We start from the raw sequence: 6,322 nt of genomic DNA on the forward strand, positions 1-6,322 counted from the left end.
GACGCCCCCATTAAATTTACGGGTTAGTCCATTAGAGAATCTGATGCCCATGACCTCATTATACCCATCAAGCGGGTAATCGCGATTTTCTTCCGTTATTGCCCCCTCATCTCCATAATGGGTTGCCATTAGAGGAGAGTAATGACCCTTGGGAGCACATAACCCCATTAAGCACTGGAGTCGTCGTATAGGTAATTCTCACATTCTTCTTAAAGACTATAAGGTCGTTGTTAAGATGTTTGATAGTGTAGATATCACTCTAATGGGTTTGGTTTGATCATTTTGATGAATTTGGGTTTTGGAGTCACGCGCCATTTGGTTGAATAGATATAATTGTGATTAGATTGTTGATTAATGTAAGGAAAATTGTGTTTTGATTGCATCATTATTGAAGGGTTTCACCTCTAGAATAAGCAGTGTAGACCTTTCTCTTTTTAGTTTGTTCTTTTAGTATTTTGCGATTTTTCTTCCATTTTCGAAACGAAGTAAGAGAAAGACAAATGTATTCAATTTTCATTTCATATAGTAACCTATCGTAAATTAGTTTTATATTGATTTAACTTCATTTTGAAATTTGATAAGTTATTATATTAGACCTTAAGAATGAGATTGTATATTCCTTATTAGAAATAATAATAAGAGTACGGTCTTATGGTATGTTTCATAAGAACAACGAAGTGCTTTGGATTTTTAAAGGCGCCATCTGTTAGAGTGACTTAAAATCATAATTCTAATTCATTCGAATATCATTTCTTACTCGTCGACAGTTTTAGGTCTCCAAAATCATATTTGGGATTAATGGGAGCTTAAGGTAACCTAAGGCTGTCCATAGATGATGACAAAATGTTTATCTTTATCTAATCATTACACTAAAACTTATATCAATATTGAATTCAAATATTAATGACATAAAAATATAAAAAAAACATTTCATCATCCAGTGTTATTCAAGATTGTCTGATAGTTTCTTACTGCTCATCATGCTAAATTTCAATTATCTTTTAAGAAGTGAATTTTTTACAATATTTTTCACAAGATATAGTAATTTAAACATATCAATTCGATCACATATTTAAGATAACTTCATAGAAATATTTAGGCTCAGGATAATATAGCCTCATTGTGGATGTTTTGCTTTCCATGGAAGATCATGTCGCTTGTATTACTTTCTGTCGTTTGTAAACCTTATCATGGGTTTGAAGACCTTTTATTTTAAATGTGACTTATGGTATTGCATGCTGTAATTGGTAAACAATTGGTGCAGTACTAGTACACTCAAGGGTTTGCACATAGGAAACGAAAGAAAATTATCCATGAAGAAAATGTCGGTTTTATCAACTGTTTTATAAGATAGCACTTTATAGGAAGTTTGAGAAAGAGAGAGAGATGGAGTTACTATTGTGTGGGGAGTGGGCCTTATAGGTCTCTCTCTCTCTCTCTCTCTCTCTCTCTCTCTCTCTCTCTCTCTCTCTCTCTCTCTCTCTCTCTCTCTCTCTCATAGGCCCAGATATCGATATTTGTCTAAGCTGCCCCCAGCTTTTCCTTAGTATATTTTCTTTATTTTTGGGGATTCTTTTTCGCCAATGTGTACAAACGGCAATATGTAATAAATAAGCTATCGAGTGAAAAGCGACTTTATCGTCTTGAATTAACGCAATTATCAAAATCTGAGAAAGCATTTAGATTCTCCAATCGTCATCTGTTTTATGAAGCCAGCAAGTTCCGCAAACAGGGACAATGTCTCCAAATGATTTTTGTTCTTGAGTTTCAACTTGGATCCGAAATGTATATTCAAATTGCCGTTTCTAACTAGATTCCGGTTTCTCGTGTATGTTTCCCTTTATGTTGGGCTTCACAATTATATTAGTGCTATGTCTACCCTCTAAGGTCATCCGGGAGTCATTTTTTACTATTCTGCGTATTCCCAATGGTGCCATTTCAACTTATTCATTTTCCAGTTGGATGATTTAGTTAAAAAAAGGGACTAAACCGAGAGAGAGAGAGAGAGAGAGAGAGAGAGAGAGAGAGAGAGAGAGAGAGAGAGAGAGAGAGATAACCTTACTTTCTTAAATTTATATCCAACCGGGAAAGATTTGTTACTAGATAAATTTTGCAGCAAATAGATGGTGCAAATATACAGTCGAATCTTTTTCCAACCAATGTGCGTTTGATGTGTGAAGCAGGATTATGTGAGATTATGGGGGCCAAACCCGATAATGGGCCAGGAATGTGGTAATGTGACAATTATTTTAATTTATAGATAGTTTGGCAGAAATTTCAGTCATGATTACTGCTCTTCTATTATACTCTATTCTAGGTAAACCGATATCAATCAATTAATATATATTAGATACAGGTGACTCTTGCAGGTTCGATACACGTATTGATTAAATTATTTTATTCTAATTATGTTAAATAGTTTGAGCAAAAAATTTCAAAATAAAAATGTTCTAGTCTTTTGAAAACGTATGAGTGTTTCAAACTTTAGAAAAGAAACTTTATAGTTATTTGTAATTACTTATGTAATAGAGTTTTGTTAAAATGAAATAAAAAAAACACCGACCAGATTTACGAATATTATTGCCAAACGTTGGTGTTAATATTCATAAGATTCACTGCACGTAATCGCTCTTAAACTTTAATGGGAGTTTTTATGTGTGTGTGTCTGTGAATGTTCACACTTGAATATTCTATTGCTTCTCTCTTTAAACGCCATTATTAAAATGTCTTTTTTATTTATCGTTATATAATTACTATTATTATTATTATTATTATTAGTAGTAGTAGTAGTAGTAGTAGTAGTAGTAGTAGTAGTAGTAGTAGTAGTAGTAGTAGTAGTAGTAGTAGTAGTAAAATGTCTCTTATATTCATCGTTATAGAATTATTCTAACTCATTATTATTATTATTATCATTATTATTATTAGCAGTAAAATGTCTCGTATATTCAACGTTATAGAATTATTCTAACTCATTATTATTATTATCATTATTATTACTATTAGTAGTAGTAGTAGTAGTAAAATGTCTTTTATATTTATCGTTATAGAATGATTCTTACTCATTATTATTATTATTATTATTATTATTATTATTATTACTACTACAACTAGTAGTAGTAGTAGTAGTAGTAGTAGTAGTAGTAATAGTAGTAGTTTTAAATTATTTATTTCTATTATTGTTGGTTATATTATCGTTATTACATACGCCAAGGAGGTTATAAAATAACCTGCGTTTATCAATCTGTTTGTTTGATTTTCTCTAAATTTTAACAATAGATATGTCTTATGCTCCTGAAGAACCCATTTTAAGAGGTGATCCGGATGAAGATCAGGAATTATATTATTATTATTATTATTATTATTATTATTATTATTATTATTATTATTATTATTATCCAGTAGATTCAGTCACGTCCAACATATGAAACGTGGATATCCTGGTCCGTAGACTATAGTAAAAATATTACTATTTTCATTGGCGGAGGCCTGAAAACTTCTTCTTCTACTTCTTCTTCTTCTTCTTCTTATTATTATTATTATTATTATTATTATTATTATTATTATTATTATTATTTATTATTATTTATTATTTATTGTTTATTGTTTATTATTATTATTATTTAATATTATAATTTATAATTTTTTATTATTATTATTATTGTTATTATTGTTATTATTATTATTATTATTATTATTATTATTATTATTATTATTATTATTATTATTATTATGATATACATAGAGACCTGTCCGTAAAAGAAAATGATATCGCTAACTGGAAATGTTTTCCCTACACCATTTAATTAGGAGAATGCAATTATGCCAATGGTCCCAATTGCTGGAAAGGATCGATTTCAATAACACTGAAGTCGCCCAACTGTATAAGAAATGACGACTTCGAGAGAATTGGTCATTGTATTTCCAATTCGAAATAATTAAGTTTTTTTCGTTTCTTTGAATGTAGGTCAATTGAAGCAGTTGATGAAGCTAAAAGTTTCACTTTTGCTGAACTTTGCATTGAAGTTTCTGGTGATTTTTAATCGCATAAACTAAATTACGTTTTATCTTCATACACTTTGTATGTAAATAAAGGTATTCCTTTAGGTTAACCTTAAAATTTGCTTTGCTGCAACTTACGAATTATTTAATTTTCAGCATAGTTTACTTTTTATTTAATAGAACAAAACCATAGTGTAATTAGATTGAACAACATAAATGCTATTAAATTCCTTATTTCATTATTCACTTTGTATGTAACTAAAGGTATTCCTTTAGGTTGAATTTAAAATTTACTTTGCTACAACTTAAGAATTATTTAACTTTCAGCATAATTTACTTTATATTTAATAGAACAAAACCGTAGTGTAATTGATTGAACAACAGATATGCTATTAAATTCCTTATTTCGTTATTCACTTTATATGTAACTAGTTACTCTTATAGGTTAACTTTTAAATTTACTTTGCTGCAACTTAAGATTTATTTGATTTTCAGCATAATTTACTTTTTATTTAATAGAACAAAACCGTAGTGTAATTGAATGAACAACAGATATGCTATTAAATTCCTTATTTCGTTATTCACTTTGTATATAACTAAAGGTATTCGTTTAGGTTGAATTTAAAATTTACTTTGCTGCAACTTAAGAATTATTTGATTTTCAGCATAATTTACTTTTTATTTAATAGAACAAAAACATGATGTAATTAGATTGAACAACAAAAATGCTATTAAATTCCTTATTTCGTTATTCACTTTATATGTAACTAGTTACTCTTATAGGTTAACTTTAAAATTTACTTTGCTGAAACTTAAGAGTTATTTAATTTTCAGCATAATATACTTTTTATTTAATAGAACAAAAACGTAGTGTAATTAGATTGAACAACAGAAATGCTATTAAATTCCTTATTTCGTTATTCACTTTATATGTAACTAAAGTTATTCCTATAGGTTAACTTTAGAATTTACTTTGCTGCAACCTAAGATTTATTTGATTTTCAGCATAATTTACTTTTTATTTAATAGAACAAAACCGTAGTGTAATTAGATTGAACAACAGATATGCTATTAAATTCCTTATTCATTATTCACTTTGTATGTAACTAAAGTTATTCCCATTGGTTAACTTTAAAATTTATTTTGCTGGAACTTAGGAATTACTTAAATTTTAGCATAATCTACTTTTTATTTAATAAAACAACAACATAGTGTAATTAGATTGAACAACAGAAATGGTATTAAACCTTTCCATATAGATCTCAGAATATATTTTGCAGGGAAGATTTTCAAATAGATATACTGAAAAAATTTATGCAAACTGTGTTGCCTAAAGCTTGGGTCTAATTAGGTATGCTAATTGCCAACCAGAGAAAGGTGTTCAAAAAGAAAGGTTATACAGTTTACCCAAGAAAATTCTCATGGGAAAAAAAATCTTGAAATTCCAATCGGACAAACGAGATTAAATTATATCCTCAATTAGCATACCGCTGACTTAGCTTTTTGAAAGAACTGCTTTTTAATATCGTTAGTGGTTTCCTGTATATTTTATTCTTAATTGGTTTTGCATGCTTTTGATAGTAACACATAACAGCTTTAAGATTGAGGAAGGGCTATTATGTTCTATTACATTGATAACTACCATGGATGAAGAATGTTTCTCCCGGGTCAATGGATAAAGCAGGAAGCAGACATGATCAGTATGAGTTAGTATTGGCTTTATGAAATGAAGAAAATTATAGTTCGAAAAATTTGTAATACGTAACGATAAACAAGCAAAAATTTCTCGTAGAAGAGGAAGAACAAACACTCAATTACCGATTGCTAGGGGAGCAACAAGTAATAACACGAACTATGTACTAACTGCAAAGAAGTGCGTAATAAGTAATGTAAAATAAGCTACAATTTGGCCCAGGAGATTGAATTTAAGAAAGGCGACCTTTTCTTTTAACGTCGGCCTCGGGAAGTATGGCACTTTATCACGCTAACAGTCGCTTAATCCCCCAAATTAATACCCGGGTTAATATGCCATCCAATCCAGTCTTGTAAACTCACCAATAAGGTGCGGTCAAGTCTTTCATTCCCTTGAGAAGCTTCAAAAGGACTCTGACAGATTGTTTTATGCCGAGAACAAAGGGGAATGTGGACTGAAACAAGACGGTGTTCTGATATGCTTTGGGTAGCTAAAAAGAGTTAGAGTTTTTGCTGAAAGGTTCAATAATTTGCGAGGCGTCGCTTTAAAGTATCAACATGGCCATGGATGGATTACAAAGCAGTTCTTAATGAACCGAAAGATAATTTTTTTATATCTATATCAATATAT

The sequence above is a fragment of the Palaemon carinicauda genome, chromosome 33, assembly GCF_036898095.1.
Source record: "Palaemon carinicauda isolate YSFRI2023 chromosome 33, ASM3689809v2, whole genome shotgun sequence".
Lineage (NCBI taxonomy): Eukaryota > Metazoa > Arthropoda > Malacostraca > Decapoda > Palaemonidae > Palaemon > Palaemon carinicauda.